The sequence below is a fragment of the Lepisma saccharinum genome, chromosome 11 (genome assembly GCF_977018435.1).
Source record: "Lepisma saccharinum chromosome 11, izLepSacc3.1, whole genome shotgun sequence".
In the NCBI taxonomy this organism is placed as follows: domain Eukaryota; kingdom Metazoa; phylum Arthropoda; class Insecta; order Zygentoma; family Lepismatidae; genus Lepisma; species Lepisma saccharinum.
The window spans coordinates 71,134,211-71,149,315 of NC_139239.1; the positions used below are offsets into that span (position 1 = coordinate 71,134,211).

General features: G+C 40.1%; 6 non-coding genes across 6 annotated transcripts; all 6 read left to right on the forward strand.

Moving 5' to 3' along the window:
- Positions 1 to 12,714: 12,714 nt before the first annotated feature.
- Positions 12,715 to 12,786, forward strand: TRNAF-GAA (transfer RNA phenylalanine (anticodon GAA)). Its single transcript has one exon. It is a non-coding gene; the product is annotated as a tRNA-Phe (tRNA).
- Positions 12,787 to 13,047: 261 nt separating this feature from the next.
- Positions 13,048 to 13,120, forward strand: TRNAF-GAA (transfer RNA phenylalanine (anticodon GAA)). Its single transcript has one exon. It is a non-coding gene; the product is annotated as a tRNA-Phe (tRNA).
- A 100-nt stretch (positions 13,121 to 13,220) lies between these two features.
- On the forward strand, positions 13,221 to 13,293 carry TRNAF-GAA (transfer RNA phenylalanine (anticodon GAA)). Its single transcript has one exon. It is a non-coding gene; the product is annotated as a tRNA-Phe (tRNA).
- A 100-nt stretch (positions 13,294 to 13,393) lies between these two features.
- TRNAF-GAA (transfer RNA phenylalanine (anticodon GAA)) lies at positions 13,394 to 13,466 on the forward strand. Its single transcript has one exon. It is a non-coding gene; the product is annotated as a tRNA-Phe (tRNA).
- A 100-nt stretch (positions 13,467 to 13,566) lies between these two features.
- On the forward strand, positions 13,567 to 13,639 carry TRNAF-GAA (transfer RNA phenylalanine (anticodon GAA)). The gene has a single exon. It is a non-coding gene; the product is annotated as a tRNA-Phe (tRNA).
- Positions 13,640 to 13,739: 100 nt separating this feature from the next.
- On the forward strand, positions 13,740 to 13,812 carry TRNAF-GAA (transfer RNA phenylalanine (anticodon GAA)). Its single transcript has one exon. It is a non-coding gene; the product is annotated as a tRNA-Phe (tRNA).
- Positions 13,813 to 15,105: the final 1,293 nt, after the last annotated feature.

Below are 15,105 nucleotides of genomic sequence, written 5' to 3' on the forward strand. Positions count from 1 at the left end.
AAGTGGGATCCAAACCACTCCTTCGGGAGCGGCGTGCCTTCACCGGCTATTGAACCCGGGGCCCTCTGATTACAAGGTGTTACCATTAAGCCATCTGGTAGGCCCTCCTTGGTAATGGTGCATAATATTTGAATACAATTTAATTGTATTCCTTTTCCAGCAGTTTAGCGAGTAAAATTTTAAAATTTCGTTTACACTCGAATCTAGGACGACTTTTTTTTCGCCTCATTTGAGCTGGAATGAGACTTGGGAGAGTCTAGGACTTGTAATACAGAAAACTCCCTTTTATTTATAACTCTTTTATCTCTCTGTGTGTGTAAAACCATTGTATCTTTTTCACGATTAGGTCTTTTTCCATTTTCTCTCCTGCGTTCTTTGCTCTCTCTCCCTGGCTCTTCAGATATAGAGCTTCCTTCATTTCTTGCCCTTCTCTTTCTCTCTCTCCCTCCACTTGCTCGTTCTCTATTTCGCTTTCTACCTTTTGCTTCTGTTTCTCATTCTCTCTTTCTATAGATTTTTCTGTATGCCTCTCCTTTTGTTTCTCGTCCTTCCTTTATCTCTTTATCGTTCTGTACTGTTTCTTTTCTTTGTTCCTTTTCTCACTCCATCTTGAGAAATGTTTATCTTCATTTCTCTCAATCCACCTCTCCCTCTGTTGTTATACTCTGTTTTGGTTGGTTTTTCTCTTCCTTTTCCTCTCTTTCAGTCTGTTTTGCCTCTTTATTTTCACTGGAGGCACATGGCACAGTGGTTCGGATCCCACTTTAAACTGTAGGTCCACTCCCGATTAGCCTTTCTGTGCATAAAGTGGACTTAAAACCACAAATCAATCAATCTATCTTTATTTTCACTTTCATTCTCTATCCTTTGGTTTTTAAGCATCACGCTCCAGCCTCCTTTAGCCTTCCCCGCCCCTAGGGTGTCGTCCTCCACTGGTACCTATTTATTTGAGAATGGGTGAACCCCAGAGCCGCTTTATGCAGAGAGAAGGCCGCAAAAATCCGACCTTACAAAACACGCCCAGTAATCTAATCTTAGTCTCCTGCAGGCCAGTGAGACGCACAGCCGACTTTACAAAGGTAAAACTTCCCTGTTATTGTCCTTCAATACTTTTTTTTTTCAAATCAACTTTAATCTCTATTTTTCATTCCAAAAAGAATAGTTTCGGAGAATTAGAGATTATAAAAAGGAATTCACCTTGGCTTTTCTGTCACTTTTGAGCCGAGGACTATTTAGGGGAGGGAGATCCAGAAGGCACTGGCATACGCAGAGTGGGTGCTGAAGAAGCTACAGCCCCCCCCCCAAATTTTTAGAAAATAAAAAATTCAAATGAAGGTAGTAATAAAGTCGAAAAAACTAAAAATGACCCCCAATAACCATTTTTGTGTTTGAATTACTTTTAAAACGAAGGTTTAAAATGGTAATTTGAACTCATACCAAATGAAAATAAAACACCAACACTGAAATTGATTTACGGCAAAGTATTCTATGATTCAACCAAATATTTAATCTCACTCTGTTCAGTAAAGGTTAGATTCATAGCACGGAACCCGCATTCACATTCAGTTGTAGATATTGGTATGTACAATTTCAATTGAATTCACATAATCCTTGAGTGAGGTGAAAATGTGTCTTGGCTGACATGACATGTTTCCTGACATAAAACACACTTTCTTAATCATCTAAATGCCATGTGTGTGCATTTAATAGGACTATATGCAAACATAAACCTGTCTTCAAAGCGGCCATTCTTATTGTGCAATTAAGATTGAAAACAATGCTTTCAAACATATGGTTTTCCTCCATCAGGGACCACCTCGACTTATTTTTATAAAACACAACAAAATACTACAGATCTCAACAAGCTCTCGAAGAAGATTAAATGACCAAGCGACTCAACATACGTCAGAAACGCCGCCCAGTTTTAGTGTTCGATACAAGAGTACTTGTGAATCACCAGAAGTCTGAAAATATACCGAATACATGGCATTTAAAAGAGACAGCCAGGGGTGCCAATTTTTCAAAAACACTGGGTGGGCTCAAAAATTTGAATTCACAAAATCACATAAATTATTGGGTGGGCTCGGGCCCCACAGACCCATATAAATTGGTGTCACTGTACACAGTCACCATAAATTGCATAAAGATAATTTTTTGTATGTGATAAACTTAATTGAATTCAAATGGAACACCATATGTACGATATAGTTTACAAGTGGGTTGTAAATAATGATCCCCGGTTGAGATGTGTCACTCATAAATAGAAATCTGATGTTTCAAAACAAGACGGGGGGAAAATCCCTCCTATTGTCCCTTCAAATGCACCCTGCATTAAAATTAATAGATACTCGTATTCGCTACTTTCAAATGACAAAATTCTGATTTTTCGTTTCATCCTCTTCCAAATGAGCACAAAACGAGCTTTATGTTTCGAAATTATCTGTTTTTAAAATAACCATAAATTCTTTAAAAAATAGATAAATAAATAAAATGTATTTATTTATAAAAACAGGAAATTTGTGTGTGCTCTTCTAAAATGGAATTTTCAATGCCCCAACTTTATGTGCGTGTGTGTATAACACACACACACACACATTTATATATATATATATATATAATATGCAGGACGAATTTTGTACCTTACAGATGAAAAATGTTCCTGCGCCACTGTTTATGCACCATCAAAGTTCACAAGTTCAGCCCCCCAAAAGAAAATATATATAGGAAAATATAATTATAATCTGTAATTTTTCGTACGCCAGTGCCAGAGGGTATCAAGTACTGAAATTAAATAATAAAAATATACGTTTTAGTATTTGTTGTATAATCGAAGGTTATTTATTTCTGCCGAACTTTTGGAAGGCAGCGATTATATTGTGAAGGCCAGTGTCAAAGAAGATTTATGCACACTGGAACTAACAAAGAAATTTACTTTTCGTCTACTGGATCCAACCTTCTTTTTTGTTATTCAATAAATATTCGATCCTTGATCTATTTGACATTCATTTCCCATTTCATTTTTTTGCGATATTAACTACACCTAAGCTAGATAAAGAATACGTGTTGTTATATCCCTGTTCTTACATCGTCTTTTTGCCTATTCAAGTAATAATAATAATAATACATTATTAATTAATTTACATATTTCATTAATGTCATTAATCTAATGTGAATACTTTAATTTCATCATTTATATTATTATTATTATTATTATTATTATTATTTCTGAGACTTGGTTCGGACTCTTCTTCCCCCGAAATATATTTCTTGATATGTGCCTGCTTTTGACTAATCTTAATTGATTGATTGATTGATTTGTTGTTTTAAGTCCACTTTATGCACAGGAAGGCTAATCGGGACTGGACCTACAGTTTAAAGTGGGATCCCAACCACTGTGCCATGTGCCTCCACCGGGTATCGAACAGACTAATATTGAGTAATAGAGGTCCCGAGTTCGGCGGTTATGTACAGAATGGTATCTGAAAGGGAAGGGGAAGTCCTCCATCTGCTTGCTAATATTTGGTTATTGTGGGGAGACTATATATGTACAATTTATAATATATCTATGCTTCAAGAGTAGTTGCCGGAAATTTTGCAAATACCTCACTCTTTACGTGCATCTATCGATTTTGGACATTTATCAATATCTCCAACTATTAGAGAACAGCCAATTATAATTGTGAACTGATAGCAAAACGTTTGTTTGTTAAACTTGTTTTAAGACCAATTTATGCACAGAAAAGCAAATCGGGACTGGACGTATAGTTTAAAGTGGGATCCGAGCTACTCAGTGGCGTAGCGCAGATCTTTGGGCACCCCTGCAAGTAAAATATTGAAGGGGCCCCTTAGTGTAAAAAAAAAAATATATGATGCCAGAGTGGGACGGAGGTACTACAATAGTTAACTAGTTAGCTGCCCTCCCCCCTTCGTTGTACAAGAAATTAACTTTTACCTCAAATATTATGCCTTCCCATTTTTTTGTTATCGACTTATATCACTGTAGTACCTTCTTGAAACTAAATCAGGATGGTCTGAATCTCTGAAAAATAACTGGAAGCAGAATCTGGAAATATTTTCTCTACTTCAACGCAGCGACACAGCCAGGAATCAGTTTTGGAGGAGGGGGAAGCTTCCCGCTGCCAAATATTTTGTTCGTGATGCTTTGTATTTTTGCTTGAAATATTTTTTTAATGAAGTTACATATATTACACAGATATTAAAAAAATACTGTTTTGGTGGAATTGTAAACATATAGTAAACACTCCTTTTTTGGACTTTGAGGTGGACGTGCCTTCAGCCTCTAAGCCATCCCTGGTTCCTCCAGGCCAAGATTCAACGTAAGAGTCGCTCATATTAGCCTTCCAATACTGAGCGAGTAATATCCTCAAGCAACAAACTTATCCTTCAGTAATGGGGCTTGAACCGGACATCTAGATTGTCGGTAGTAACCTATCACAAGGTACATTTCAATCTGCTACGAAGAAATAACTGCGGACTCTAGTATTGAGTGATAGATAATAAAGCTGCGAAGGAACTCTATTCACTGAAAATTTGTCACTCAATGAAATGCAGCTTGGAAGAACTGAGCCCCCTCCCCAAATAAAAGAAGGTTGCCACAGGTTAGTAGACCTCAACATCATTATTCATAATTTTAACGCTGCCATTCTTTTTTCGATAGACCATTGATCAAACTTTCTTAAAGACTTTTTCATGAGACAATAACCTTTTATTAATAGACCATCAGTGCTCGAATTTGCATAATCATTCTCCTTCATTATCTTCAAGTTGTTCCACACAGGCACGTATCCAGAGGGGGAGCTTAGGGGGCTCGAGCCCCCCCCGAAAGTTTTAGGTTTACACTAGATAAAATGAAGTTTTTGGTTTGGTTTCTTGTGGTGTGAAATAAAATAATGTGACAATAATTTAAGGAGAGAAATAATTATCGAGGCAAGACGGAGAATGTTCAGTAACCCTATTATTGATAATACCACATATCCAAGATGGGACACAGGAAATATTTCAGTTTACGTTAGATAAAATTAGGTTTTTGGCTTCTTGAATAATGTAAAAATAATGTAAGGAGAGAAATAATTATCGAGGCAAGACGGAGCATGTTTTATACCCCTGTTATTGTTAATTGCACGTATCCAAGGTGGGGATGAGGTGGCTCGAGCCCCCCCCCCTCAGGAAATCTTTCAATTTACACTAGATAAAATTAGATTTTTGGCGTCTTGAATAATGTGAAGATAATAAATTTATAAATCTGAGAGAAATAATTATCGAGACAAGACGGAGAGTGTTCTATTCACCCTATTATTGTCAATAGCACGTATCCAAGGTGGGAAACAGGAAGCTCGAGCCCCCCTTCAGGATTTTTTTCTGTTTACACTAGATAAAATTACGATTTTGGCTTCTTGAATAATGTGATGATAATTTGGGAGAAATAATTATCGAGACAAGACGGAGAATGTTCTATAACCCTGTTATTGTTAATAGCACGTATCCAAGGTGGGGTTGAGGTGGCTCGAGCCCCCCAGGAATTTTTTTATTTTACACTAGATAAAATTAGGTTTTTGGCTTTTTGAATAATGTGACGATGATTTAAGGAGATAGAAAATTATCGAGGCAAGACGGAGAATGTTCTATAAACCTGTTGTTGATAATATTGCACGTAAACTTTTCTTGCGCTTTCGGTGTTGTCGCAGCACACTTGAGCACTATGAAGAGACCTGTCAGCATTTTGAAGCTGCACAACAAAGGTAGCGCCACATGTAAGGAGATTCGTTGTAATTTCTAATCTCTGGAAGGCGGGAGAGTGTACGTTCTTGAATGAGAGAAGGAGTCAACTACTGGCAACATTAACGAATCGTTTTATCTGCGGAACGTTCTAGAATATAATGAGGATATAAATACGCGGATTCAATTTTTCGGTTGATCTGTACAAAGAATCGGTTAATGAGATTTCAGAGGTAAGTGTGACAATTCATACAGTCGATTGGTGATCAGATCAGTCAGCGTCCTCTGGTTGCTTTATAAGATATAGTGATTTGAAAATGAAGACATTGACGACAGCAGAACTTCCGGGGCCTCAGTGTAGTGCTAGTTCGGTTCGAGGGCCGAAGAGATCAAGGCCTGCGCCTCTCTCTCTCTCTCTCTCTCTCTCTCTCTCTCTCTCTCTCTCTCTCTCTCTCTCTCTCTCTCTCTCTCTCTCGTGAATATTTCAGCAGTACCAGATATTGGAGTGGTTTATTAAAACAGAAATAAGCTGCATAGATCAACTAAAAATCAAAGTTTTGAGTGATGATTTAGTTTTGCGAGAACTTAATTTCGTATATGCAGTCCGAGAATTTCATGGCATAAAAAAATACTTTTGTTTAAGCCTACTGGGTTCGAAACACATTCAAACACTTAACTACCATAAAGAGACAGCCGAAAATTTTATGAATGTCGAGAAGAGAAAGCAAGAAGATGTTGCATATGTAGACATTTTAGGCGGAAATTGCAGGCTCTATCAGGACCCAAATCAGGGCTCTACCAACTGAGCCACTTAGCCATCCTTGACTTCAACCAATTTTTCGTTAAAATGTCTACATAGTACATGTCCTGTGTATATCAAATCGTAAGGTGTTGCCTGTATAGTGAACAAGCACAGAAAATATAGGAGAGAGAAGAAAACTGAGGAGCATTCCCACCGGTTGAAATTTTTTTTTTTCTGTGGTCAACAAGAGCTACTACTTCGAGGTGACAATAACATTGGCCTAATAAGGGAGATTTCACACCGTGTCACCTGAAGATTAGGTTTGTGCGGCCTTTTGTGTCGCTCCGGTGTGAAACGTTGCTGTTGATTGGCCCATTCCAATCGACATGTATCGCGTGTCCCTTCGGTCTGAAACCTTCCTAAGTCTTGAAAATCCAAGTCACAAGGATGGAAAATTAGGGCCTTGTTAAGATTAGGTGTGAAGGCAGGCAGACGACAGCACCCTAAAGGATCATATCCAAACCTGCAGGAAGAACGCATCTTACTTCAATCTCCAATACGGAATGATAAAAACTTCTGGTGAGTTGATTTTAAAAAATGTGTCCGAGATAAAGAGAGGCGTGCCCAGGATTTTCGGAAGGGATAGGGGTTACGCATACTATTTTTGGTGTTTAGTCCCGATTTTGCCATTTTCTTCCTGTCTTTGACGTTCCTATTTTTTTAAAAAAAAATATTTAAAAAATAGGAATACTGGCTCAAATGGGGTTATGACCTCACCAACCCTCCCTTGGGCACGTCACTGGAGATAAATGAGTAAGCATTTGATCATACTGGGAGACGAAACATTAGATGTGTTGGGAACGGAAGGGTTTTTCACTGTGCATTAATTGTTTCGTGATCCACCTGTATTTGAGAAGACTTCCTTTGTTTCGTGCCGGTATATGACAAGACAGCGGAAGCTGTGACGGGAATTTTTGAACACTTGTGAGTGCTAAGGCCTGAATCTGAACAATTTGGTGGGTTTCGCCTTTTATAAGAGCTGCAACATGGGAGGACAAGACACGTTAGTGGTGTTCAGGCTCGAATCAGAGAGAAATATTCGAGAGCTGTCTGCGTCCAGTTCGCAGCCCACAATTTGAATCTCGCGTTGTCGAGTGGATTGTCCATCCCGTGCATGTGTAACAGCTTCGTAAAAACACTCAAAGACACCATAGATGTTTTGATGCCTGCTGAGAAGAAATGGACAAACACGCATACTAAGATAGTTCCAGCACACAATGTTAATACATGGAAACAGAGGAGTCGAGTGGTAAGAAACGTTCCAATTTCATGTTCTGATTAAAATGACAGCCTTAGAGTGGCGACGGTTTAAGGGATAGTTGCTCCCCATTTTTTTGTCTCAACATTATGGCCTCTTAATGTTAAGCCTTGTCTACCAAGATAAAGTAAACTTTCCTTGCAACGACCTCCGCACTCCCCCCCCCACCCTTTTGGAACCCAATTGCCACCACTGGTCTTGAACATACAATTGTGAGGTTCTTACTATACCCCTTAAAAATGGTGTTGAGGCCCCCCCCGAAAGGAATTCCTGGATACGTGCCTGGTTCCACACAAGGATCCTTCCTTCTATCCCCAACGCGAACAAGGAAATTTGCAGCTAGGAATTTTCCCTTCGAACACTGCAGATAAAAAAAATCGTAACACATTGGAAAATAAGAACTAGTTCGACAGAAATGTCCACAAAATGCCAAATTGTAAGAAAAATGAACTTACAAAATGACACAAAATAATGGTCATATTTAACTCATACTTTGTATACCCTGTGTGGCAGAGAATGGGATAATGGTCTTTACAGCACAGGGATAAATTACTATGGGTCCCACCTTTAACTGAGGTTATCGGCCCCTTTGAAGTAAAACGTATCAAGTGTAGACAATGTGGGAAATTCATTTCAGCTCTTATTTCAATATGAAAAGAATTGGGGCCCCCCTTGAAAATATTTGGTGCGAAGTTAAATTTTAAATATCACGTGTAAAACTAAAAGGTTACGATTTAACAATTTTGATGTTTATTGGAAAATAAGGATAGACTGGTTGAGCAACTGAATATTTCAACTGGATTCATAACTGTAGACCATTGACACCCTACACTACCTTACGACAAACTGCATAGATACAAAGGTATGAGATGAGGGATATTTTCCTATCGATAGACATCTGCGAGCAAGTAAGTTAATTCTGCATTTCGAAGGGGGACCCATATGACAAGTTACTGGGGCCCCTCTGGCTGAGATAATACGTCACTGCTTGTTATCGCAGACGTCGTATATGATGTTACTGGGAACCAGATTTCTGTTTCGTAAATCGATTTTTTTATAAGCGACACTATCTGTGGAATTTCTGCGATTATATAAAAAGTGCAAGAGCATTGCGGGGGTTGCGGGGACGGCTGCTACGCCACTGGAGCCACTACGTGCCTCCACCGGGTATTGAATCCGGGGTCCCTTGATTACAAGGCGACGACGTCACCACTACGCCATCGGAGAGACCCTGATAACACAAAGTGTGTAGCTTCTTGTACGAGAACAGTAACAACAGAATCCTGATTCCAAAGCGGAGAATTTATATTTTAGGTATTTTACTACATAATCTATGTTAGTTGGCCATTTTAGTGTAACGAAATGAATGTACCGAAGGAAACAAAAAGAAACATGCAGCTTCACAGTGCATAGGCTGGTGATCTCAAAGGACGATGTGTACCAAAAAAAAAAAAAAAAAAAAAAAAGGAAAGGAAAACAGTTATTCTTCAGGGTTCCGTCACATCTGTCAATGGCCAGTGGACACGACCATTCTATTCTTGCCCTCCCTGCCAGATCGTAAAAGCAGCGAGGTCGGGTTGCTGAAACTGGGTAACGATGGTAAGAATATGGGAGGGTTTGTGAATGGGGAAAAAGGAGAATTTCTTGAAAGCGACGCCAGCGCCTCCCTCGTGTTCCCTTGGTACTGTTGTTAGAACTTAACTATACCGCGTTTGTTACAACCTGTCCCGGTTCCCTGGCTTTTCTCGGTGCTGGGGAAAGTCAAAGCCAGGCAGCCAATTAAAATACGCAACGTCGCAACAGCGTCTACGTAAGCGCCTCTCTTCTGGCTTCCATTCGCTCCTCGCTGCCCAGCAGACGATTTTTTCCTCGTTTCTCATTGGCACCGAAACTGTAGAGCGCTCCCTAGCGCGGGAAAGGGGACAGGTTGTAACAAACGCGGTATAACGACACCCTCGAAATTTGGATTTCTTTCAACATCCAGCCGAGGCCGTAAGAGCGTCGCTCGAAAAAAGCAGCGGACAGATGTCATTTATTCTTCCTAGTCTTACCAATATTGATTCCATTTCCCCCTTCGAAGGCAAATCCATTGCATGGGAGACCTTTGCTGGAGGGAGGGGTTGCTCTGTCGAAAGAAGCAGACCACAAGGTTCCCTGTCCGCTACTCTCCCCCCGCTCAAGAGTCTGACCATAACAGGTTTCCTGTTACAAGACAAAACTTTTTCCGAGTGTCTGAAAGAAGAAAAACCATAGACGAGAAAAACACACATTGACGAACATCGCAATACAACTGAGAGCCAAGGACTATTTAGGGGAGGCGGGGTGTCCAGGGAGTCCGAATCTTCCACGAGAGACTTACGAAGTACTAAAATTAAATAATGTAAATATGCTTGTTTTGTTTAGCATCTGTCGTATAATCGAGAGACGTGTATTTCCCTCAAACATATTCTAAGGGAAGGATTAGATTGGGGTCAAACAACTTTGGATGACTGTATCAAATAAGATTTATGCACACCACTACTTAAGTAATATAATTAAATATTAAATTAAGAGCTTTTCATTTCGTCAAATGGATCTAACATCCTTTTTCGTTATTCAAACAATATTCAATTCCTTATCTGTTTCACAATCACCTTGCCAGGGCAGTTGTTTTTATACAAATTGAAGCGATCTGAACTATTCATGAGCTAGATAATGAATATGCGCGGTTATATTCCTATTCATATGCCGTCCTTTTCCCATTCACGTAATAACAATATTAATTAATATTTTAATTATTAATTTAATATTACAGTTATTTTAATTTGTTTTTATTATTAGAAGAAGGTACCAACATCATAGGCGTGCGCAGACTCTCTGATAAGGGGCGGGGGTGGGGCAAAAGCCTTGAAAATGCAGTCAGATCGGGAAAGAAAACCTCATTTTATCTCACTGTTTTAGTTTCTTGCATTGATGTGATATATATATATATATATGTGTGTGTGTGTGTTCGCGCGCGCGCGCGCGTGTGTATATATATATACCTAGGTATTAACATATTATTTAAATACATTACGTAATCTATTCATCCGCCCCTTAACAAACCGACAGCAAAATTATATAGATTGTCTCTGAAATGTGAGCGCTCGTTTTCTTCCAAACCAAACTGTTATAGCAGCAATCGTCTGCATTACTTAGTTGTTCTTACTTTCTCTCTGGTAATTTACAATGTATTGGAGAAAAGAAACTGCGAGCAAGAAAATTTTTCGATCCAAATTTTTGAAAGTTGAAAACAGTATTGATTTAATAGGGCGCAAAAAATTTCATGGGACGGCATGGCATTCTCTTTTACAATTTTTCTCAATCAGATTGTTCGGCGCCCAGGGCCAACTCCCGCTACTTCCTAGCTACGGCTCGGAAGTTGACAAGACTGCAAGAAAAGCAGGTACCGCGAGCGAAGCGAGAAAGAAAATTTTACGAAATGTATTTTTATTTGTATAAAATTTAAAGTCGAGGGGACAATTGTCCCTCTGTAACCCCCTGCAAGTGATCCTGACCGTCTGGAAGAAATAATGCAAGATGGACGTGAAAACTAATTCCGTCTTGAGTATCCTTTTGTCCTGCTACTAGTATAGATTCTGCTAGTCTTGCTTTTTTTTACTTCAATGTATGCCCTCCCCCTATAATTGATTTCCGTCCAAGGTTGGAAAAAGGCAAAAGGCAATGCCCCCCTGTCCCCTTGTGGTTGCGCCATTTCCTTTTAGAGTATAATATTGTTTAATAACATCGACAATATTGCTCTCCACAAAATTTCTAGGTGAAAGTACAATAATATAGTGGAATGGAACGTCTGGAAGGGGGCAAGGATGACCACACCTCGAAAACGAAGGTCAACCTAAAAGTATATATTTCACAAGTATAATTATATTTCAGTCATAGTAATTTACATTAATTATTATGTAATGGGGACACAGGAATGCGATAATTTCAAATTCAAGTGGTGTTTTTAGAGGGGACAGCACTAGTATCGGGGTAATATGCCCCATGAAAAAAATACCTTTCTTGTCCCTTTGTGGAAAAATCTGCGAACGTCCGTGATTAGGGGGCAATTCCCCCCCCCCCTTCCGTGCGCACGCCTATGACCAACATATATGGAATAGTTTATAACATCGAGTAGCAGGATATCTCTCCTGTATGGTGCTGTAAACTAGGGAAATAATGACGATGTTTTGTAGTAGTGCATAGCTATTCAGCCTGTTGCGACACATGTGCAGAACAGGCGGAAGACATTCTTTTGTGTTTTCTGCAGTTGGTGGATTATCCTAGGTGAGATGATTTTGATGTTCTTTCTTTTCTTAACGTAATAAAAACGTGTCTTGCAACCTAAGGCGTCGTGCTTTGTGCTCCGCCTGATGATGAATTATATGATGAAACTGATGAACGGACACTCACAAAGAGCATCCATGCCGGGATTCGAACTCCCGGATGTGCTAACCACTCCATCACAGAGGCCAGTGCTAATGCACATGAATATCACTCCAAGTTAGTCATTTGGAATCATTGGGAAAGTCGTGTAGTTAGTAAAATGTGTACTTTTAGCATTTTTGATACAATTAAAACTATTTACAGCCAATGCATATTACTCATATTGAACCGGAACGACGAATTTGTGAATTTACTACAGGACTTTTCAAACATCCGCAGATAAGGCTAATACAGTTTCTTGTTCATATATATCATAACATAACCCCATAGCTCTACAGCAACTTGGCGGGCCTTGGCTTACCTACCGACTGCTGGTCTCCCTCCCACACTGTTCCGCCGTCACCTGTTTCGGCAAGAACATCTCATTTTATTCACAATAGTGTAAACGTATTATTCTTATGAATTACGAAATTCACGCTCACTGGAAATTATTGTATTACTTCAAGGTTTATCAGCCGAAATAGCTCAGCTGGAGAGCGTTAGACTGAAGATCTAAAGGTCCCTGGTTCGATCCCGGGTTTCGGCAAGAACATCTCATTTTATTCACAATACTCTAAAAGTATTATTCTTATGAATTAGAAACTTCAGATTTACTGTAAAGTATTGTATTACTTCAATACTTATCAGCCGAAATAGCTCAGCTGGGAAAGCGTTGCACTGAAGGTCTAATGTTCCCGGGTTTCGACAAGAACATCTCATTTTATTCACAATACTGTAAACGTATTATTCTTATGAATTAGAAACTTCACGCTCACTGGAAGGTATTGTATTACTTCAAAGTTTATCAGCCGAAATAGCTCAGCTGGGAGAGCGTTAGACTGAAGATCTAAAGGTCCCTGGTTCGATCCCGGGTTTCGGCAAGAACATCTCATTTTATGCACAATACTGTAAACGTATTATATTTATGTTTTACGAACTTCATGCTCACTGGAAGGTATTGTATTACTTCAAAGTTTATCAGCCGAAATAGCTCAGCTGGGAGAGCGTTAGACTGAAGATCTAAAGGTCCCTGGTTCGATCCCGGGTTTCGGCAAGAACATCTCATTTTATTCACAATACTGTAAACGTATTATTCTTATGAATTACAAACTTCACGCTCACTGGAAGGTATTGTATTAATTGAAAGTTTATCAGCCGAAATAGCTCAGCTGGGAGAGCGTTAGACTGAAGATCTAAAGGTCCCTGGTTCGATCTCGGGTTTCGGCAAGAACATCTCATTTTATTCACAATACTGTAAACGTATTATTCTTATGAATTACGAAATTTACGCTCATTGGAAGTTATTGTATTACTTCAAGGTTTGTCAGCCGAAATAGCTCAGCTGGGAGAGCGTTAGACTGAAGATCTAAAGGTCCCTGGTTCGATCCCGGGTTTCGGCAAGAACATCTCATTTTATTCACAATACTGTAAACGTATTATTCTTATGAATTACAAACTTCACGCTCACTGGAAAGTATTGTATTACTTGTAGGTTTATCAGCCGAAATAGCTCAGCTGGGAGAGTGTTAGACTGAAGATCTAAAGGTCCCTGGTTCGATTCCCGGTTTCGGCAAGAACATCTCATAGTCTCGCATGGAACGCGTGAGTGAGCAGACGTCGTGCGCGCTGCTCGTGCATAAGCGGTTACTTTCCATTCGCGTGGCAACTTTTGTGTCCTGTTGAATAGAACCAGTTAGTAGAATGGTGATTCGACGAATTAATACTCTGAATTTAAACTTTCGAAATGTTGCAACTAGACCTTCGACCTTAGACTTACATCGTTGGATTAACGACACGTTGCAGCTAACGCCAGAACAAGTAGTAAGTATAGAAATTCATTTGTATCATAAATGTGTGTTCCTGAAATTAACTTCGCGCGTGCTTGGTGATCGGTTGATACAGAACTCAAATGGTTGTGTTAAATATCATGACGATACCGATGAATATAGTGTTGACATGACGTGGGCAGATATGGACTATGTGACGGTCCGGATACACGTAGTACCCGAGGAACTCAAAGATGACGACATACGTTCAGTTTTGAGCCAATATGGCAAAATTATCAACAAAATTCTGGACGAAGTGTACACAGGAGACCATATTTATAAAGTTCGAACGGGACGAAAAATCTTGAAAATGTCATTACGTCACCCGATTCCCTCATATGTTATTATATGTGGACAACGGTTCTGGGTGACGTATCTTGGTCAGGAACGCACCTGTGCTATCTGTGATTTGGGGGGACACGTGGCTGGGAAGTGCCCCCAACGACGTCCTGTTGGGCCTGTGAAGAATCCCACCCTGTATGCTAATGTCGCCAGATTTGGGCCCAATCAGATCGATGCCACCGAACCAGTGATGTCGGCAACCTTTACGAACCTATCTGCGCAGCACACCGAGACCGACGCCAATAACTTGGATCGCGCTTCGACCTCGAACTCCCCCCAAAAACAGACAGAACAGCTACCAGCTGAACCCCTGAGTGAGTCCGTCGACGCAAGTGCAATGGAGGTGATAACGGAGGAGTCGACAGACCAGAACCAGAATGCAGAAGACATCCCAATACTGGAACCAGTGAACATGGATCTTGAGCAGCATGGCGACACGTCGGTCGATTCGTCCGACGGCACGCCGGAGCCAAATCAAGGGATATCCACCCCCGAGATGATGGGTTCTACATTGAAGATGGAAGGTGCGAACAATGAGATGCCTACGTCCATAGATGCCGGAACTTTGAAGTCCTCACAGGCCAAGGAAGCGGAATGGCAACTTCAGCGCCGTCGCCAAGACACCTTTGAGCATCGCCAGAAGAAACGCAGTACGTCGAGATCGCCGACCGCGTCGAAGCGACCTCACCCCAAAACGA